We start from the raw sequence: 23,598 nt of genomic DNA on the forward strand, positions 1-23,598 counted from the left end.
TGCTGCCAGCATTCATCTCATAGTGAAACCTCCAACATCCACGCATTGTCTAGAAAGCATTTGTTCACACCCACGCTGGCACGCCATTACACAGAAATAAAATCTAGGAGAAGGTTTTGTTGTTTTTTAAATATAAAAAAAAATCCTCGAAATGGTTCAAAAAATACCAGTTATAAAATCGATATTCTAACAAAAAAAAAACATCTTTTAATAAAAAGGTTCAATGTGTATCCCCCTGTGTTGACAGAGGAAGCAGTTCTTCTCTTACCGCCTGTTTGTTATTGTATGGACACACTGGCGGATCCAGGGGGGGGCGGTATGGGCGACCGAAGGGGGGGCGGAAGAATTTTAGTATAGAATTCACACAATTTGTATACGAATTTATTACTTATGTTAATAATATATACTAATTATTTATATGTCAACCTATTTTTAGATTATTTCGCCCCCCCCCCTTCTAGTATTTTGGCCGATTCGGTAGGGTCGGGAGGGGGCGATGGCATCAATCCGACCCCCCTCCCCCCACTATAAACTTTCGAGTGGGGGGGGGCGGTCCTATTTATTTGTAGAAATCACAACTTGGTAACAGAATCAATTAAATATCTATATGATTAAAACTTGTTATTGGTATTTTAACCGGTCTTTATATTATGTCGTTCACCTGTTGGCCGATTGGAAGGGGAGGAGCGAATACCTCTACTGCCCTTCCCATCTAAACCCTTTGTGTGGGGGGGCGGTCCTACTTTTAGGGAGAAATCATAGTATGTGAACAAAATTAGTCGAATATCTATATTATATAAACAGTTGAAAGTGCGATATATGCAATCACCTTCCCCCCATCGGACAAACCAATACTTTTTCTTTTTGTATTATAGTAAGAAATTACAAAATTAAAAAAATCTGTCACTAATATAATTTATATATGCTATAAAGTAAATTCTTATATCGAGTCGCCCAACCCCTATTCTAAATTAATGCATAATGCAATCATTAGCAGAAATTATAAAAAGGAGCGAGGATTAATCGTTTTCATTTTACCGCCCTTCCCCATTCCAAACAGAGTTTATGTAATTTCACATGAATTTAACATAACTATTTTAAGAAAGACTTTGCTTTGGAAAAGTTATAATTCAAACGAAATTTTTCAATATAACAGTCACGGTTGAGATGAGTTCAAAAGCCAGATAATCTTTTCCTAGTAGCCTTTTCCCAACCTTTACTCTATCTCATATTTTTCTTTAAATAAATTTAGGACTATAACTCACAATTTATGCTTGAATTTTATTGAATATTATTAATCGATTTTTTTTTTTCGGCGGCGATCCTCAAAGCCTTAATCTAAATATGTGGGGTATCTTATCTTTTCAAAGAACAAATCGGTTGTATTTGCAATGTATTAAGGGACTATACATTCATATTAGAATATTTTTCCACATTATTCAAAAGGTCCTTTATAACAGAAAGAATAATGAGCTGTAGGTCAGGAGAATACCTTACTGCAGTGAAGAATGCCAGAAAACGCTTTTAGCGTCGAGGGTTCGCCCCGAACCTCACTGATGAATAATAAGCTGTAGATGTCAGGAGAATGCGTTTCAGCCGTGAAAAATGCAAGAAAACGCTTTTGGCGTCGGGGCTTCGCCCCGAACCCCACTAATAAATAATGAGCTTTAGATGTCAAGAGAATGCGTTTCTGCAGTGAAAAATGCAGGAAAACGCTTTTGGCGTCGGGGCTTCGCCCCGAACCTCACTGATATATAATGAGCTGTAGATGTCAGGAGAATGCGTTTCAGCCCTGAAAAATGCAAGAAAACGCTTTTGGCGTCGGGACTTCGCCCCGAACCCCACTGAGGAAGCTTACAGCGCTCTCCCAGACCCCCAAGCTTGCAAGAGAAAGGCCTCAATATGACTGGGGTTTTTTTCTGTTTTTTTCGCCGAAGATTGAGAAACAGTCTTATTTTATTCTCATATGTCGAATATATATATATATATATATATGCTGTACGCACGTTTATGCATAGGGTTAGGATTTACTGGGCGTTAGGGTTAGGGTTTGGAAAAAAATCCCCCCCCCACTCCAAAGTTCTGGATCCGCCAGTGTATGGACACAATAGCAAGACGCGTAGAAGTTGGGTTTAATTGGGTATTTTCTTGAGTGACGCCACAGTACAGTTAAAAGTGAGACCGGAAATAGATGAGAAACGATTCACGGACGAACGACGACGAAGGAGACTGGCTTGTAGCATAGAGACCACGTGGACTGTGCCCTTATTCTGTAGTCAACTGTTGTTCGAGCTTTTTTTTACCTTTACCTATACCAGGGGTCGGCAACCTACGGTTCGCGAGCCACATGCGGCGCTTTGGATGTTAAGCTGCGGCTCTTTAGTTCCATGCGCAAATATTATTTATTGTATCGAAAAAAAAATATTTTAAAATTCTCTGATTCGACTTACGAGTATTAGTAACCAATTCTATCTCTCGGCCACTTGTACTCGATTTTCAGCGCACCCTTCCCTCGTGTTTTGAAACGTAAAATAGCCTATATGCTGGTGGAAGATATTCAACTTTCTTCTGCCTTATCACTTGATATATATGAGTCTTGTGACATAAAAGACACGACACTAGTTGCCCTTTTTGTCAGCTATGTCTTCCCAAGGTCCATAAGAAGAACTTCTAGGATTGCTACCGCTCTCGTAACAAGCTAGAAAGAAAGAGAGAGAGAACGCCGTGCAAAAATACCTTGAAGACAATATAATTGATATAAATAAAATCGTTTCACTAGCAACTGATGAAGCCAGAAGTATGGCAGGAAAAACTAAAGGAGCAATAAAGAAATAAACCAATAAACGTTTCACTGCTTACTACACCAAGAAGCCCTTTGTGTCCAAACATTTCCGGCCGAAATAGTTGAGGTCATGAATTTGCTAATCAAGACTTTGAACAGCATCTTGTCAAAAGCACTCTACCATTGTCAGTTTAAAGAATTTTTAAACGAAATGGAAACTCAGTATTCCGACTTCATTCTATACAGTAAAGTGCGATGGCTTTCCAAATGTATGGTATTGAAACATTTTAGTTCTAATTGATACATTTCTAAATAAAGAAAAAGCATTAATCACCCTGAATTTCAGAACGATAAATGGTTGTACAAATTTTACTTTATGGTGTACATAACAGTGAAATAAATTAAATGAGTTAATTCTAAAACTGCAAGAAAAGGGAAACCCAGCCTATGTTTTGATAGAAGAATTGGTTTGTTTTGAAGAAAAAATTCTTTTTGCAGAAGATCGGTCAAATACTTCATTTTTAATTTGTAAAGCAATATTGCGGATAAAACCAGTGCAACTGTTGACACCAGTTACTTCAGCACAGATATAAAGAAAAATTAAAGATGACTTTGCGGACAGATTTGAGCAATTCAAAACAAAAAAAACGATTTCTTTAACACCAGCGTCACACTTGTGAATGACGTCACAGCAGTGAACGACGGATATGACCTACACCTCCTGCTAGAACCTAGCCCCCCCCCACACCGAAACTCACACACACTTATACTAGTGTCAGAGCACACGTGTAGACCTGTACAATGTGTCACAGACACATGCCACTGTACACACTTGTACACAGCTGTTTCACAGTACATGGTCCACTGAGCTACTGTAAGTTCCTTCTTATCTTATTCGTCACTGTCGAAAAAAAAAAAAAAGGAAACCCCCACAGTCACAAGCAGCTTAATGAATTATTGAACCTAGACATGAGATTTAATTAGCATAATAAATGTTTGTCAAGTTGTATGCAACCTGTGTGTAATTGTTTTGATATAAATAATTAAATGTAAGGTGTATACGTGTATGTATGTAAATATGTATGTACATACCTCACAGAAAATTAAACCTTTTGACCCATTTTGATCATACTTGGCATACATGTTTCCTAGATCATGGCGGAGACATTATTTATTAATGTTACTCCAACAAGCGGGAGATAAAAGGGGGGGGGGCTTTTAAAAAAAACTAAATTGATGTCTATAAAAAGCAAAATATTTTAGCAAATTGGGTAAACCCGTTTGCACAGTATTTTATATTTGATATGAAAATGATTCTCTGAACGGGTAAACCCATTTTCACGCTGTACTTTTATTTTCATGGCAAAATGTTTAATAAATGTGAAGGGAGCATTAGCCATGTTTGACATAGATCTACATTTCTAAATCCAACCCACTAGATCAGTAATACTCAAAGTAAGAGAATCGATACGACTGTTAGATTTGAACTTATTCCAGAAAGTCCGGGTCAATGGAATATCACGCATAATTCAGATGTTAATTAAAAAAGAACCAATCGGATCTTGTGGTCAATTGAAAAGTCGCTGACGTCATTTGTAGAAAAAGACGGATAGGAGATAAATCTTGAGAAAGAAAATTCTAGAAACTAAACTATAATTAAAATATTTGTTTCGCATTGGTGTTATGGAGTGAGTGTGTCTGCTTGCTTGTGCGTTTCTACGGTAACGGGGTGAAGAGGTAAGCGACTGGTTGTGAATGATGCAATATAAGCGACATAGTCGTCAGCCGTCTTAGATAAGAGCGACGACTCGTTATTTTCAGAGTGAAAAGACGTGTTTTTTTGTAGTGAGTTAGATTTTGTTCAAAATACCGTGTTATAGTGTTACATTTCATCTCAAGTTGAATTTGTCTGAATTCTAATTAAAGTTATCTTTATCTTTATTGACAAAGAAGTTATTCTAAGGTATTTCAAGTTTTATAAGTTAAGCTATAATACCCCTACAGCTGTTTAGTTGTCTACCACCAGTTTAGTGCTACAAGCCAACCACCGTCCACAACAAGTGATAATGAGTTTTAAAATAGTACGAGAATAAAGTAAAAACAAGGAAAGCTGATTTGAGTCGAAGCTGATTGATTTTACTCTCGTGATTTGTAGCTTCGTGTTATTGGAACGAGATAAAATGGACAAACGGATTCATCATTGTGGATTTATAAAGGAATATTGAATCTATATATCTACGTATTCAAAGGAATATTGAAAAATTGATAAAATTAAATGCTGGAGTTTCTCATTGTTTTATTCATTCATCCTTCCTCGGCGTTTGTTTGTGTTTGCATCATTAGAATGGCTGCCTGGTCGTGCGGTTTGCGCGCTGGACTGTCGTTCGGATTTATCGACGGTCGAGGGTTCAAACCCTGCCCGCTCCCATCCCCTGTCGTCCTGCGGGAGGTTTGGACTAGGAAGTAAACTATCTTCAACTCTGAAGGAACATTCAAAACGTGTAAAACATTTTACAAGAATAAAGATATAAAAAGTGTTATAGCAACATAAAAATGGCCTACACATCTCGATGGTTATTTCCCCTCGGAGAGTCGGACCACACAATGATCCATCTTACACCCACGTACAAACCGGTTTTAAAAACAACAAAACCCGAAACCATCACGGTCTGATGACGCTATTGTACAGGGACAAAGTTGTCTGGAGCAGATTGGGACATGTTTGTAAACAACTGCCCAGACAGATGAACTTACCACAGCTGTTAATTCGTACATCCAGTTCTGTGAAAACATAAATATATCAAAGAAGAAAATTAAAACATTCAGTAATACTAGACCCTGGATGACCAACATTAAAAATTAACATTCTGTCGTCATCGAGAAGTACATAGAAGTCTATTTATAAAGCGCTGGTTATGAGTGTGTGTGTGTTGTTGTTTTTTTCGTATGTGCATGTATAGCGTGCATCTGTACTGTTATTTTACAGTAGTTACTCTGAGGTTGTCAATTGTTTGGATCAATAAAGTTATCTTATCTTATCTTATAAAATTATATTCTGGAGTTTCTCAGTATTTTATTCATTCATCCATCCTCGGCGTTATTGTTTGTGAATAGAATAAATATATAAAAATTGAAATTGTCGTAACGACACAATCCCACAGTAAACAGAGCAACAGATACCACTCTTTACGTCCAGCTTGTTTTAGACGAAATGATGGTCTAGTTGACCAGATCATTCGTACATCAACATCTCACTGGACACGTCATCGTGTTGTTAATGTGCACTTCAAAGACTGGATTGACCAGTACAAGAGTGAGCTAGAAGCCCCTTGAGACCTTAAGCCAGTAGAAGATGTTTTCTCCCAATGTTCAGGAGTGAGATACTCCTGACAAGCCACCATGCACTTTTAACTTATGAAATAACAAACGTTTCTAGGACTCGTCCGGGGGAGTGGGTCCTCCCACGAAGTAAAGTGTGATCGGTGCTTTGATAACTCAGGGGAGGCCTTGAGCGTTTTCCTAGTCAGCCTATCCGTTTCAACAAGAACTCCTACCGGAAAACTTATTGCGCTGGTCTTAAGGACCTTCTGTGTAGAATAGAATTATACTTATTTAAAAACAAAAGCTTATATTAATTGTAATTGTAAAAATTAGTTTGGATCAGTCATTTCATTATTCTCAATATGGTCCTTTACATAATAAATCTGTGCGCTTAGAAATATTTTACCAATTGTTTTTATTTAGCTTTTAACTATGATCCGATCACTGGTCTGGACCAGTAGGAAAAGAGGGAGGGAAGACGGGGGTATTTTAGTGAATTATCTTTTTTTTAATGCATAAAAAAAATGTTCACTTAGGGCAGAAGAGTACGCAAGGGGACTAATTCAGCTTAAACCACCACATCTGTCAAGTAGGACTTCTTTCCCTTGTTCAAAATACGAAACAAAATAATTAATTACCAATAGTTAATTAACTAATTGCTTAATTTTTTTTCTTATTGATTCTTGTGTTGTCAGGTAAAAGAAATAATGGTGAAAAATTTCAGCTTAATCCGAGATTGGGTGTGGGAGAAATAACGTGTACCAACTTTTTGCTAGACAGACAGAGTGAGTTGATATAAGATTTGTAAAAAGAGATAATCAGGGTCGTAACTTCCGTGAGATCGAGTTAATGAAGACTCAGTGCATGTATGACTCTCTAAAGTTGCACCTACTTGATTTCGCATGACCCGCAGAGATCGCTAAATACCTGCTGTAAACAGGGATTCAAGTTACCTGTCATTTATAGGTCTGAAGGGGAGCAACAACACTATCAAGCAATCATTTCTCTATCCTCGGTTACACCCTTGTACAGTGGCGTAGCTAGGGTGAGGGAGGAGGGGGAGAATTTGAAAATCCCCCCGTGCCTCCACTTGAGAAGGCCCCCTAATGAGTGGTTTTTTTCACCTAAAAAAATTAGCATTTCTCTATCCTCGGTTACGCCCTTGTACAGTGGCGTAGCTAAGGTGGGGGGAGGGGGACATTTGAAAATCCCCCATGCCCCTATTTGAAAGGGGCCCCCTCATGAGTTTTTTTTTACATTAAATATTAAATAATAAGCAAAATGCCAGGGGCCCAAAAGAGGTCAAGCCCCCCCCCCCTGGTCCCAAAATGATAACAAATCCCTAGCTACGCCCATTCCTTTGTAGCTATGTAAATGGACTGTACATATATTTCTCTAAGTGTCTCTTTTATGCATAACAAAATAAATTGTAAATATAAAAAATATATATTTATATATACACAGAAAAACTGCACAGCTTGTAGTGTATGTCTGGTCTACAGAAGCTATTATTGTGGTTGCTAGTGTTTTGATGTAAGAATATCAACAAAATAATATTGCCAACTTTATAATAGCTACGCCCGTATTTGTTGTCACAAAAAAAAAACATTCTAGACATTGAACTTGCCACATGTTAATGTTGGTGAATGTAATGGATACACAAGACAAGTTAACGCCTGACTTTTACTCCGGCTTGCCGAGTGCGTTCTAGTTTATCTCTTATGTGGCCATGGGAGGGAGGGGTGAAGTGGGTATCAATGGGAAGGCTTCCGTGCGCCTTTTAGCGTTCAGTTAAAGTCGTATTTAGAAGTGAAATTTCCTAGAAGATTACAGTATTTCATCTGACCACATAGCAGTTGCGGCGCGGTGGCTGAGTTGGCTTCCGAACCGAAGTCCCGGGCAGGAATCCTGGTGAAGACTGGGATTTTTACTTTCGTTATCTTTAGTTCACCCAACTCACAGGGCCGGCCTTAGCAATCGCGGGGCCCTATGCGAAAAGGATTGCGCGGGGCCCAGTCTGGGTAGGGGTAAGCATAATAAATGAACATTAAGATTTTAAATAAAAAAATAAATTCGTCTTTGGATTAATTCATTCTTTTTTTTTTTTTTAAATCACGATCCAATTAACTTGATGAGCCTTGATCACAATCAATAGCAAGAATCGACATATTATCGTTCGTGATTTGTTGACCTCAAGTAATTGAATAACACCCCCAATATGACATTTATTTTTCAGGAGATTTTTTTTTTTTTTTCGTTTTCTGGAGAATTTAATAATTTCAGGCGACCTCCATTAGCTACTGGAAAATCAGGAGGCCGCGGGAACCCTGTTATAAGTTATAATGGTTTAATGAAATAATGTACACCTAGCATTTGCGCGGGGCCTATGATAGTGCGGGGCCCACTGCAGCCGCATAGGTTGCAGTGGCCTAAGGCCGGTCCTGCCAACTCTAATTGGGTTCCTAACAGTGGTTGGGGGAAAAGTAATATTAAATAAAACTACTCAAGTCTGAGCCGGAGTACTCAAAGTCTTCAGCGATTTTATACTGTCTGTTATGTGTATGTGTGAGCATAATGCAGTGAGCGAAGGTAAATGTGCAAGAGTTTATAATGAGGTAAGACCAGAATCGAAGAAACGCCCCCCCCCATCTATCTCTCTCTTATCACTATCTCCCCACCCACCCACCTACACACACCTTTTACCGACATTTTTTTTATCTACTCAATAAACAAGATCTATGTCCAGAGATGTCAGAGCATTACTTAATGAAGACTTTACCCGCGGTGTCAGACTCAACGACGCCACCAGGTCGCGAAGGGGTGGTTCGGGGGGGGGGATGTCATTACTAAAGCACATTTGTATTTCTTATTGACTCTGTAATCAATAAACGTGTGTGCAATATATCTGGATATAACAGTCTACCTTTGATTTGAAAGAAATCTTAGCAACCATAGAACAGCATTAAACTGTAAGTCTATCTTTAATAATGCATCTGTGAAACTTTTAAAGAAAATGTGTAAATATCTGGTACAGTGTTGGCACATCTGTTTATAAATAACAACAAAGACATGTTAAATAACAACAAAGACATTTAACCATTGGGCTTTAATGAAATCTCTACATTTGAAGATCAACTTGTTTAAAGGAATTTTTTTTAGCAAAGACGTTGCTGATAAAATCACTAATTTTAGAGACGTTTCTTCTTCTTATTATTATTATTATATGATACAGACGTTACTTCGAAAAAGAAGATGATTACGTCCTACGCGTCATGCATTTAGTCATGCATATTAACCAATGACCTAAACTCCGCCAAGTCACTGGTTTTCCTGGCTAGCTCAGGCAACCCATTCCATGGTCTAATAGCACTAGGGAAGAAGGAGCTTTTGTACAAATTTGTCCTAGCATATGGAACGAGGAATGTACCTTTATCTTTGTGTCTTTCAGAGTATTTTATTAAATTTTGTTTTTGTATTTGAAGATTATGCTTCAGTGTTTTATGTACAATTGCTACTTAACTTTTAAGCCTTCTATCCTGAAGGCTTTCTAAATTTAGTGATTTTACTAAAGGTGATACCTGGATGAATTTTACCGTAATCGGTAATTGGTTTCCATGCAAATTGGCGCCGTTTGATGAACAAATCTATTTCTATTAATAAGCTTGTTTTAATTGCCTAATGTCTGTCTCATAAGATTTCTGGGAACCCTTTCGTTTATTTCTATTGCATTAGTTAATTAACTATTTAAACCTACTTGACCTATTTCAGTCGCGAGGCAACTATTGATATTCTCATAGAGATGAATGCCTGGGCATTAGACTTGGTCGAAACCAGGTCGCCCACACAGCCTTTCTTGATCTTCACGCCGTTTATGTATTCATAGGAGCGGCAAGAGCAGATCCTATTTGGGATGGGTGGCGGCGGAAGTTCTTCTAGGATGTAGTACTGTGTTCTGCAAGGTGCCTGAGATTCGCCTGCTCCTGATTTAGGCGCCAGTTATTTGCTCCTGCCCCTTTCTCCTAAGTGGATAGTCACTAGCCGGCCAAGGATAACGTCCCCATGCTGCCCAAAGCTTACTGATTTAGGCGCCAGCTTTTTGCTTCTGCCCCTTTCTCCTAAGAGTGGATAGCCACTAGCCAGCCAAGGCCAACGCCCCATGCTGCCCAAAGCTTACTGATTTAGGCGACAGTTATTTGCTTCTGCCCCTTTCTCCTAAGAGTGGATAGCCACTAGCCAGCCAAGGCCAACGCGCCATGCTGCCCAAAGCTTACTGATTTAGGCGACAGTTATTTGCTTCTGCCCCTTCACCTAAGTGGATAGCCACTAGCCAGCCAAGGCCAACACGCCCATGCTGCCCAAAGCTTACTGATTTTAGGCGCCAGTTATTTCCTTCTGCCTCTTCTCCTAAGTGGATAGCCACTAGCCAGCCAAGGCCAACGCCCCATGCTGCCCAAAGCTTACTGATTTAGGCGCCAGTTATTTGCTTCTGACCCTTCTCCTCTCAAAGGCTACAGTTACGACGGACCCAAAACTCGAAAACATTCGCTTTATTATTATCCATAAGAATTAATTTAAAATCCTCCAAGTATCTCTCTTTTTTTTTCCCAAGGCTCTAAGTTTTCCATCAACAAGTTGCCACGAATTAATGCCCAGACTCAAGACATGTGTTCAAATCACTAAACTAAAAGCTTGACTTTGGCTCGGGTCCAGTAGTACGTTAGCGTCTCATTAAGTTCATCATTAATTAGCTAGTCACGTGACGATAATGGCATGTGATGTTATTGATGACGACACGAACAAATGAGCACGCGCCATGATGTCACTAATTAATGAAATGAAATATATCAAGCTAGCGAAATGAAACAAAAAAATCGAAACATGGCGCTCATGATTGGAGGTCTGGACACCGTTACAGAATAGCCAGATAGATGACCAGAACAGCTGTGCCAAAACGTCCAGCATCATACACGATGGATTCGGCGCTCTTGTAACTAACAAGAGGCATTGTGCGTTTTCCAAATTCGCCTATTTAAACAATGGTACCGCCTTACAAGGACTTGTCGTGGACTAGTTTAATTTTCTTAGCTACAGTTACAGTATTGACCAGGCCTTTTTGTGAACATGGGGATTTTACATTTGTTGACATTTGCGTTGCAGGCTCCTAAATACAGGTCTAATTCAACGAAAACGATCCACTGTGGTTATATTATGTCCCGTTGAAAGAAGCTTAGAGGGGTCGGATTGTACAGATGTGGCCCACGGGTCGTAGTTTGGACATCACTTTTTCAAAAGGTTCCGATGAGAAAAGAATAGAGGCAATGATTAATAAGAAATGAATAATGAAGTTGATTAATGTAGAAAAAAGTTTTTCTGGTCCATAGATCATTAATAGCTTTTAAATATCCTTTAGAAATACACAAAACTACTTCAGAGATAGACCTTCTACAAGTCGTCAGTGGCGAGGGTTTGAACTCAGGCAGTCCGTGACTAAATTCCAAAGTGCATATCTTAAAGTCAAGCCCCTGTCCATAAAGAGAAATCTAGTCTGATGTGTTGAATGGTTAAGAGACACGAATCTTTGTGACAATGAGAAAGGACATCACCAAGGAAGAAAAACATAAAAAAAGGAGGCCTGGATTCGAACTCATGACTCGCGCCTCCTCTTGCCGACATAATAACCACTCCGCTATTGAGGACTATAGAAGATTTTATAGCTATATACAGTTTGTTTTCAAAATTACTTTAAAGTGGCGACTATATAAAAGGGACTAATTCAACTTATAAAACCACTTCAGTCAAGTACAATCTCTTTACCTTGTTCGAGATACCAAACAAAATAATTACCAATAGTTAATTAACTAATTACTTTAAAAAAAAAAGAAGATTCCAGTAGCTGACAACGACTTAAACTGCGTGATAATGGCAAACTATGTAGGTCACAGCTCTGTCTACCTCATCTTTGGATCCAAGACTATTCCTTATAATTATTATTTGTTTGCATACCTGTACTTGAGTACTGAGAGGAACTTACTGTTATTGGACATTGACCATCGTCTGTTGTCAAGAGTGTCAAACTATAGCTGGACTTGGCCATGACCCAAAGAAGGCATTTTACGACTGCTCCAGAACTGGATGACATAGAGCGGTCGATGGAGTGAGTCTTACAATCACCCCCATGATAGAACCGCCAATGTATCCTATTTAATGTTCATTAGCTCGTCTATATTGAATTCATCTAATTTACTCCAGTAGCTATTATATAGTAACCAAAATGGGGGAAAAGTCATTAGAAAAGATAATTTTGTAATTTAATCAGCCATATCATATTCTGTGACGAAGGCTTTCCTGGTTACTTCCTAGCATTATGATTAATGGCTGATGCAGCATAATGCTACTTTTGCATGTTAGTTTAATATTTATTCAGTATGACTACATCATTACCAAACACAGTGAACATGTGGTTTTGGCATTTTATGTTTCCTGACCACTTTAATAAATCAAAGTCTCTCACAACCCTGATCCCAGATTACTGTAATAGTACAAAAAGAAACAAGCATAATTTTTTTTAAATCATTTTTATAAAAAAAAAACAAAGCCTATCTAAAGGGAAAGAACTTAAAGCTATATATACCAATAATGTACAAGCTATTTCCCTTAGTTAACATCAAACTAAATATTTAATTACCAATAATTATTTGACCAATTGAGTAGTTTCGATTATTGATACATGTTTTGTTACATACAATAAATATCTGTTTAAAGTATCAACTTGATCGGAGAATGCGTGAGGGAGGAATAGCGTTAACACTTATTTCAGGGGACTAAACCCAATAAATTTAGCCATTTTTTGTGAATACTGAAGAATTAGTTTCCCTTGTTGCTATTAAACAAAATAATGAATTCCCAGTAATTAATTGTCGGATTGTTTTTTATTTTTATTGATTCATGTCTTGTCTTTGTCAAACTATAATTGTGCGAAATAACCTGTACACACTTTTACCAGACAGACAGATCGAGTTGATATAAGCTTTGTAAAAATAAAAACCTTGCTATGTAGGATAACTTACAAATAATAACTGAAATTCTAGAAAAGTAAGCTTTTTGTCTGTGGTGTTTGTGTGTTTATGCGTCTGTGTGTGATGTTGTAGAAACAGGCGTAGAGGAACATGACTCCTTACCAACATTCCTCAATTTTCAAAATAAATCATATCAATAAACAAACCACTGGTCGCCGGCTCTCCAGAATTCCTCGCGCTTCTTCGTGTGACATTTATCCTGGTAACAGTACGTAACGAATATGTCATTGTCTGGTCAGGGGATCTGTTTGGCACCCACGGGGACTCGTGATTAAGAGGAACAGGAGTAGAATATTACGTAAATAATAAGTTTTGAAAAAAAAGGAAATAGAAGAAGACATCGTGGCATTGGTTTTATATCAACATTTGTGTATTATAATCAACGACTGCTTAAGAATGATGACACTGTCTTAGAATAGCTGATAGGCTATCCAGTAACCCTTAAAGTACTGAGCTGGTTTACAATGAGTGCATACAAAAGGAATTTACAATTCTGATTATAAGAGACTAAACTACCACACACGTTTTAATGGTTAATGTTAAAATGAAAATGCTATTGAGATCTGTTGAAAATAACGTTAAAATATTGCAGGACTAGTTGGCAGAATGGTAAAGCGCTCGCTTCAGTAATCTGGAGTCTGGAGTTCGAATAGCGAAGACTGAAATTTATAAAACTTTGGGATTTTCAGTACATTGTAATGAGTACCTGATATAAATAGAGTAAAGTAAATGATGTTGGTCGTTGTTCTGGTCACATGATACCCTCGTTAACCGCTGGCCGTTTAAACATATCATCTTTACATCATCTGCCCCATAGGTAGCAAGGTCTGAACGGATACTTTTTAAATGAAATCAGTACTCTCAGGAGTGAACATAATATTTAGTCACCATCAATCAGTGGTAGCGATTCCTGTGATACATCATAAGTCAGTGGTAGCGATTCCTGTGACACACCATAAGTCAGTGGTAGCGATTCCTGTGAAACATCAACAATCAGTGGTAGCGATTCCCGTGAAACTTCATCAATCAGTGGTAGCGATTCCTGTGAAACATCCTTAGTCAGTGGTAGCGATTCACGTGAAACATCAATAATCAGTGCAGCGATTCCCGTGAAACATCATCAATCAGTGGTTGAGATTCCCGTGAAACGTCATCAATCAGTGGTAGAGATTCCTGTTAAACATCCTTAGTCAGTGGTAGCGATTTGCGTGAAACATCATCAATCAGTAGTAGCGATTCACGTGAAACATCATCAATCAGTGGTAGCAATGACCGTGAAACAATATCAATCAGTGGTAACAATTTCTGTGAAACATCATCAAACATTGGTAGCGATTTCGGTCAAACAAATCAATCGTTTGGTAGCGATATCGATAAAAGAAATAAATCAGTGGTAGCTATTTCGGACAAACAAATAAATCAGTGGTGGATATTTGTAAGCACCAAGTCAATCAGTGGCATCAGCGAACCAACGACATGCCAGACAAAAATCTCGAGCTGATCAGAAATCAAAGATTCAGAATGCCACGTGACAAAACATTTGCTAACTATGTTACAGGAGAGTAGACGGACAAAAAACAAGAAAGTCGAACAATCGTCACAAATTTAAAGACATCCCTAGCACAAAAACGAAACATCATTGAGAGGAAAGCTTCAAACGACGAAAAATATAACGAGACATCAAAGATGACATCAGTTGATATTGACACGTCAAATGTTGACCCACATGACATCTACGTTATCAAAAAATGTCATCGCCGACATGCGGACATCAGGGAAAACAACAAAATGACATGAAAAAAAAGTTTTTCTCTCTTTGTTGGGACACGAGCACTAGAGAGTAGGTCGCTTCAACCTGCGAAAAAACCACGGCAATTTTAATCATATTAACAATATGCGTCGGTTAGAACTCTGTGAATTTTTTTAAAGATATTTAATTCACCAAGTAAAGCTTCTAAATAATTAAATTCTTTTAAGCTGATTAGAGTTTTATCAAAATTATTGAAACTTTAAAACTTATATACATCGGGAGTAGTGAAACAGTCGGAATCACCATATGTAAAAACAAAAATGAATTAAAAAAACATGACATGATCACTGCTAGCTGTTGGTTACATTTATCAACTGTTACTGTTTATTGTTTGTAAAATGTTTGACATGTTTCGGATGTTCCTTCAGAGTTGAAGATAATTACTTCCTAGTCCAAACCTCCCGCAGGACGACGGGGGATGGGAGCGGGCAGGGTTTGAACCCTGGACCATCGATAAATTTTGAACGACAGTCCAGCGCGCAAACCGCACGACCAGTAACTATTACACCAATGCGGTTATCTTAAATTTCGGTAGTAGCACAAAGTTATATCCACTTCTACGCCAACCTCTTTACCTTTACCAACATTGTATCCAGATTAACTCTATTAAAGCTTAACAATTTGGTGTATTCATAAGCAACCATGTTCGTCATAAAAGGATTATTAAGTCAAAGTAAACATACAACATGTTTCAATAAAGTGAACTTCCTTGCCAACTTATCGCATTATACTTTGTAATAAATATATTTATTTAAATCTTTGTTATTTTCAATTCAATGTGTACAGGCTTACAAAAGAGTGTACAACATGTACAAGCTAATAGCAAAGTTTACTGTGTACTATGTAAACAAGTGTGGACTCTGGACATACCTTTAATTGAAACTTTTTATACAAGTTTCCAAAGAATTTTTTTTAAAGCGATAAATACTTGCTCTTAAATAGCCACACACCAAACCAAAATTTATCCACAATAAATGTGAGAATAGCACTTTAATCCTTCTATTTGAACACCAGTAGCGCCAATGAGCACGCACTCTTAGCAGCGAATGTTATTCAACCAAAAATTGGGTAACAATCTACCATTATTTCAACAGTGGGCAGAGCAGAACTGAGGCACCGTCTGCTTCTTACTTGTTGTGACGCGACAGGCGACGGTTTGGAGATTATGGGGCGGGAGGATCAACTGGGGGGGGGGGGGATAGTGGCGGTAGAAGGCAGAGGCTTTGCAAACTGTGTGTGTGTGAGTGTCAGAGAGAGAGAGAGGTTCGACTTGCGAGCGCACGTGAGTAAGTGTGCTACTTCTGGGAGTGAGTATTGCCGGTTTAAAAGTTAACCACTATAAGATTATGTGTGTGTGTGTGTGAGTCGAATGTCGGTCGTGTCTGCGGGAACCATCTGCCGCCGTTGTGTTGAGTCGTGTATTAATTGTCTTCGACCTTCGCCGCAGTTTTCAGTTTCACCCGGTTGAGAGGCTTTTATAACTTTAGGCAAACTGTTTCCGGGTTGTGTGAAACTGGTCTACAGACCCGGATGTTTCGAAAAACAACAAAAAAAAAACTTGCTGAACAGTCATGATGACATTCTTTGATGTTTTGTTTACGTGATGCTACGTATGGTGTCGGTGTTCACAGATTACGATACAGAAACACCTGTGCTCACTTTAACACACACACTGCAACAAAATGATGCCTGTTTTTTTTTCTTCAATAATTTCACAAAAATTGAACAACTTTTTTTTTACTTTGTCAGTTTTGTAAGACGAAAAAATCAAAACCTTTTAAAAACTTTTTAATTTAATAAACTGTAGAAAGAGTAAAATACTTTTTATAGATTTCATGTTCAAGATTTCGTGTAAGGGTCATCCCTTTAAGTTCTAAAGGTGTCTGTTATTACTAAGACTAAGACTAAGACTAAGACTGCTTTATTGATCCTTACGGAAATTTGTTGTGATTACAAGGACTCGTTTCTCATATAAAGACAACACAACAGAAACATACACATAAATACAACAGACACAACGTAAAGAGTTCATTCAGCGACTACACACAGGTATCTTGGTGCATTCCATGTTCCCTGATCAATGAGTGGCGGTGATAGAGTCTGACCGAGTGAGGTACGAACGAGTTTTTGTACCGCTCCGTTCTTGTTTTGATTGACAGCAGTCGCCCACTTCGCGACGACCTGGCGTAGTTCTGATGGAGCGGGTGGCCGTTGTCTTCCAAGATTTTTTCGATTTTTCTTAGGCACGTTTGTTCAAAAAGTTCCTTTAAATGTGGTAATGTTGTGAGTGTAATTTTTGATGCTTTTTTAATGATGTTTTCTAGACGTTGCAACAGTTTAGATGAGGCGTTGCCTTGCCAACAACTTATTCCGTATGTTAGCAGATTTTGTACAGTTGCGCCGTAAAATGTCTCAAGGATCTTCTTGTTTAATTTAAAACTGTTGAGTTTGTATAGAAAAAAGAGTCGCCGGGCTGTTTTCTTTGTCAGCGTTCCAAGGTGGTCTTCAAATGAAAGCTTGTTGTTGATGATAACGCCTAGATATTTATATGCCTTTACTTGTTCTATAGATGTAGTGTTTATTTGCAGTTCACGTATAGTTTGTTTTTTCTTTCTAAAATCTATTATAAGTTCTTTAGTTTTTGTTACATTCAGTTCTAGAAAGTTGTCGGTGCTTTGCGGACCAAACAAAATACAAAGAAAAACAAGGTTGCAAAAACAGTTTGTGTGGAAACACAAACTAAAAATCGCCCCCCCCCCCCCACCCTGAAGTGGTCCACCCTGGCATGAAAAAAGGCAGGTTGCAATATTTTCAAAAGAATATCGGTATTAAATTCTATCAGAAGTGGTCCACCCAGGCAGGTAAAAAAAGCCAGCTTTAAATATTTTAATAAAGAATATCATAATGAAATTCTATCAAGGGCAAATGACAGAGAAGAATGGAGAAAGAATGTTGACAGATCCTGTATGATGCCCCAAAGGTCCAGCAGACCAAGGGATTGGTGAAAGTGAATGTGAAGTTAGATGTGAACCTGGCCTAACTGATGTCTTATAATGAGTATCTAATTGTTTGTAAAGGGTCAATCTCTTATTCAAAGCCTCAAGAAAAAAACATCTCCGTAAAAATATATATTGCGTATTTCACTTACTAGAAAGCCTCCAGTGTTTGTTACTTTTAATAGTGAATAGTTGTAAAAATGGTGTATTATATGAAAAAACTGCTTGCATAATTGATTTAAAAAATTATACTTTTCGCTTTCAGAAAAGAAAAAAGTAGCCGTTGCTTCAGAACTTTGAATGATCTAAAATATCATGATGTCCGATTTTTATCTTCTCTTCTGGTTTCTGAGATCTAAACGGGACGGACGGACAGACAGGCCACACAAAACTAATAGCGTCTTTTCCCCTTTCGGTGGCGGCTAAAAATGACGCCGAAAGTTTCAAAAGTTCATCTCCTCCTGTACAACACTTCTTACAGATCGAACCCAGGATAATCAGGACGACAGCCCAGAGCACAAACCACACGACCATGTATCTATTCGTCAAATAAATTAGCAAATGAATCGAAACTGGTCAGTCGCCGCCTCGGCGTCGAATATCAAAGTAAACATTTGACATGGCAGGTCCGCCGCCAGAAATATTCTGGGTCCCAGACAACTAGGGACGTTTGGGTCCCAGACAACTAGGGACGTGTGGGCCCCCCCCCTCCCCCCTCCTCCCCCTTCTCCACATGTCAAAAAACTTCAAATACGTATACATGATGACAGTATAAAAAAAAAGCGTGATGGCCCCACCCCTTCTTTTGGGGTCCAGTCCTGTTAGTTCTCCCTGAAGGCAGGCCTGGATTTGCTAGTATACAACCTGAGATGATCTTATTCAAGGCGTTACTGAACTTTCTGTTCAAGTTTGTTTCGCTAACACTCCGAATACTTTTTAACATTTCACGATGTTCTCTCGGAAGCCTAAACATAAGGACTACACATTTAGCTCGTCCATCGAAATTCGATGATGACCACTTCCTTATTCCAGTTCCTTATTGCAGTTCCTTATTTCAGTTCCTTGTTCCAGTTCCTTATTGCAGTTCCTTATTTCAGTTCCTTGTTCCACTTCATTGTTGCAGGACAATGAAAGCCTTGAACTGCTTTTGGTGCCTCCTCATGTGACTGTTAAGTCCTTTATAAACCCAGCTCCCCAATGGGCAAACTATTTCAGATGGCGCCCTTGTGGAGTGCGTCCTACTGCCCTGTCTTTTAAATACAATAGGCACATGTTTTATTGCATCTGATGTAATAGATGTAATAAAACGGGACCTCAAAGCAATGAACATCAATACTGACCTTTGGGAAGACATAGCTCTAGACCGCACCAGATGGAGAGAGTGACCAAGAAAGCTATGGACAGCGAAAAACTATGGGCCTCAGCTCTTAAAGAAAAACGTACAATGCGAAAAATGGCCAGCTCCTCTAACACCGAAGCGAAAGCCACCATAACCTGCGATATTTGCGAACGGGAGTGTCTCTCCAAAATACACAGCCACATGAAAAAGTGTTCGAGATGAACCATAGTCGCTCTACGAATGAAGGAGGCCAACAATCATGCACCCGTCAAAAAAAAAAAATCAGCTAACATTTTGTTCCCCATTTCATTTCAATGGTTCCAAAGCGGCGTTTTTTTTTTGTTGTTTTTTTTTCGTTCGACATATCAAAAAAAAATTTTAAGACAAAGAAACAAAAGCTGACACAGCAAGGCCAGTTAACGGAAAGATATATTCGTACAGGTCTACAGCACTGAACAAGAATTTCTGCGGTTGGGGATAATGGCTCCATCATTTCTCATTAGACTAATGCAAACGCGTGGAAAAACGTAACATTAAGAAAATGTGTTTTTGTTAACAAGCTAAATAGAGGGAGAAAAAAAAAGGGGGGAAGGGAGAGAATCCCGGTTGGCAAGACAAACAGACAGACATCTAAACACTATATCATTTTATTTAGCACAGATAAACAGTTTGAAATGTCTCATGAATTAAACAAAGAGATGCATAGAAATACTATGCCAGTTGCAATGTTTGTTTCCTCTCGAGCTATGCAATATTCAATGGTTTTCTCAGTCTTTTTATCAACTAGATGTATTTGGGTTTATCCTGAACAGGAGAATGATCCCCCTTTGCAATCACATTGAAATACATTAAGGCTGTTCACATGTAAAGGGAGGTAGAAACTACTTCACATAGATTTGGATATTCGTATATCTCTTCATATTTTCACGACCGGCTGATCTCAAATAGAAAAATTATACATTTATCTAAAATATAATAAAGCAAAAAGTAAGGCGGAAGTATGTATGTATGTATCCGTTTGACTATAATTCATTAAACTAGGCCTTAAAAATAGACCAAAAGTACCTTATTGTATTTCTGTAAAAGTACTAAACTTTTTATGAAATCAGGTAGACCATTTTCCTCAGTCATTAATTTTTTACATGAATATGTTGGCTGATCGGGTTAATTTATTCACATAAAAATAAAGTTCTCCCTTTCAGACCTAGTGGTCAATAGGGCAGATGATGTAAAGGTCATCCGTTTCTGTGGCCTACGGTTAACGAGGGTGTGTGACCAGCTCATCGACCAACAGCCTTTACTTTTCCCCCAACTGATGTCAGGTACCTATTAGAGCTGAGTGGACTCAGGGGCGCCAGAGGATTCCGAAATTAAAAATCTCAATTTTCACCAGGATACGAAACCCAGAACCCCGGTTTGGAAGCCAGGCGCTTTACGGTCAGCCACGACGCCTCCAATGTACTCTCGTACTCTACTTTTATTTTTGTGGCAAAAAAAAAAAAAAAAAAAACCGTGAAGGGAACGTTCTCCATGTTTGACATAGATCTAAATCCAATCCACTAAATCAGTAATATTCAAGCTAAGTCCCACAGGCCACGGGTCGTATCCATACTGTACTTCAATAAATAGATTTAGATGCTTGTTTTTAAATGTTAGTCTGGTTACAGAGACTCGGTGTGTAGACGTTTCAGGGCTGGGGTTGTCTTTCTTTGTCAGTCAGTCTTGTCAGATTCTCTTGTGTCGTATGATCACGAGTTGGATTTTTTTTTTTTTTTTACAAAACTTATATCAACTCATTCTGTCTGTCTGTGTGTCTGTCTGTCTGGCCAAAAGTTTGAACACGTTATTTCTCCGAAACCCAATCTCGAATCAAGCTGAAATTTCGCACAAACATTTCTTTTACCTGAGAACACAAGAGTCACTTTAAAAAAAAATTAACCAATTAGTTGATTAACTTTTGGTAATAAATTACTTTGTTCGGTATCTCAAACAAAAGAAAGAAATAGTACTTGACTGAAGTGGTGGTATAAGATGAATTAGTTCCCTTTATAGATTGCCATTTGAGGATTATAACCAATTTAATAAGGCCTACATGTCTGATCCAAGCTAATTGATACACTTAATATAGCTTTGTTTTTTGTTTTTTTTGTAATTTGCTTGTTTTCTAGTGAGCAATGACAAGAGACTCCAAGACGAGTACTCCAGGTAAGATTTACTTGGAGCAGACGGGATCTCATTATGTGCTTAATCTTTTGTCTTTCTTTTTTTTTATGTATTATACGGTGTAATGTGTGATACAATGTGTGAGGTAATATGTGATGTCATATTTGACATGTAATGTTTATGTCAAATTTGGTCTTAAGCTTTATCAGCTGTTATATCTTTATATCTGTTTAAGATTTAATGTTTAAAATGTACAGAATGAATATGAATATATATTTCAATATTTTTACTTTTGGACCATGGAAATGTCACATAAAACTATGATAAACAAATCTCAATGTATGTTTTGTTTTCGCTTTGCTCTATCTGAATATTTTATCCAACTTGACATTTTATAACTGTTTTTACGCCTGCTGCTAGAGACAAAGCCAAATCAAATTAAGACAAATGAAAAGTAAATATGTTTCAATCTTCCGAACATTTTAAAAATCCTTTCTTAATGCCCTTGACATTGACCAAATTTGATTCAGAACGCGGGTATAGTTAAGAATAAAAGATTTTTTTAACAACTTTGGAAGCGAGTGGGCGTGGGCGTGACTTAGAGAATGCTGGGTATGGGGAAAGGAGGGGCCAATACATGACATAATTCGGAAAATGAAAATTCTCAATTATGCTTGCGAACTTAATTCCATTCCCTTGTTTTCCCATTCCAGTCAGGATGACACTGCTTACAGACAGCATTGTTTGTTAAGTCATTTGTTTGTTTGTTCTGTTGTAATTCTGAAATCTCCTGGGAATACGTCATTTCCCAGCTATCGGCTTCCATGACTCATTAATTCCAGACGATTGCAAAGTGGATCAAAGATCTGTTGGTTTTTCCTTTTGTTTTTTTGTGGTTTTTTTTTTTTATAGTTCATTAAATATAAGACGACCTTGACTCAGGAGTCGCAGACGATCGAAGAAAACAGTAACATTGAAACTAATGACTGCCATTTTCCTCGCCCCAACCTCCACCGGGGGGGGGGGGTTAATAGTTGTCGTGCCACTATTGGTCAATCATGAGTACAGATAAAGATTTTTTTTTCTTTCTCTGCAGAGGCGTATCTGATGACACCGTCTTGCACTGGAGCAGCTCAATGAGGAGAAAACCTTCTTTGGCCGCCTTCTGACGTAGACGGTCTAAGTCTCGTCTCATCAAGAAGGGGATAAATCCTGGACATTAGCTCCTGATTTTTCCCCAGGGTGACTCCTAAAGCATCTTCTCCTGAAGCCTCTGAATGGGATGAGCTGAAAGACAAAGGAGGTTTGGATGCAGAGTTTTCTTTCCTTCGAGCTGGACTGCTTGTCAGAGGCTATTTGAGGAGCTAACCATTCTCGTTTGGTCATGCAGTGTGTGCTGTCTACGTGCAGCCTATGTGTAGTCTATATGTAATCTGAGTGCAGCCCATGTGTATTCTACGTGCAGCCTATGTGTAGTATATGTGTAATCTATGTGTAGTATGTGTGGCCTATGTGTAGTATATGTGTATTCTACGTGCAGCCTATGTGTAGTATATGTGTGGCCTATGTGTAGTCTAAGTGCAGCCCATGTGTAATAGCCTATATGCAGCCTATGTGTAGCCTATGTATAGTATATGTGTAGCCTACGTGCAGCCCATGTTTAGCCTATGTGTGGTATATGTGTAGCCTATGTGTAGTATATGTGTATTCTACGTGCAGCCTATGTGTAGTCTATGTGTAGCCCATGTGTATTCTACGTGCAGCCTATGTGTATTCTACGTGCAGTCTATGTGTAGCCTATGTGTAGTATATGTGTATTCTACGTGCAGCCTATGTGTAGTCTATGTGTAGCGTATGTGTAGCCTATGTGTAGTATATGTGTATTCTACGTGCAGTCTATGTATATTCTACGTGCAGCCTATATGTAGCCTATGTGTAGTATAGAATATACATAGACTACACATAGGCTACACATAGACTACACATAGACTACACATATACTACACATAGACTACACATAGACTACACATATACTACACATAGACTACACATAGACTACACATAGACTACACATAGACTACACATAGGCTACACATAGACTACACATAGAC

General features: G+C 38.3%; 1 protein-coding gene across 10 annotated transcripts in view; it reads right to left on the bottom strand.

Moving 5' to 3' along the window:
• The window catches only part of LOC106071711 (Kv channel-interacting protein 4-like), a 323,919-nt gene that overhangs the window by 201,702 nt on the left and 98,619 nt on the right, over nt 1-23,598 (bottom strand). For 3 of the 10 annotated variants that reach the window (XM_056018490.1, XM_056018480.1, XM_056018505.1), the window contains exon 1: nt 15,860-16,132. The exons of the other annotated variants lie outside the window; for them this stretch is intronic. The gene's annotated coding sequence lies outside the window, so the exon portion shown is untranslated. Of the gene's footprint in view, nt 1-15,859; nt 16,133-23,598 lie in introns of those variants that run through there. 10 annotated transcript variants of the gene reach the window in all.

Source organism: Biomphalaria glabrata, chromosome 1, assembly GCF_947242115.1.
Source record: "Biomphalaria glabrata chromosome 1, xgBioGlab47.1, whole genome shotgun sequence".
In the NCBI taxonomy this organism is placed as follows: domain Eukaryota; kingdom Metazoa; phylum Mollusca; class Gastropoda; family Planorbidae; genus Biomphalaria; species Biomphalaria glabrata.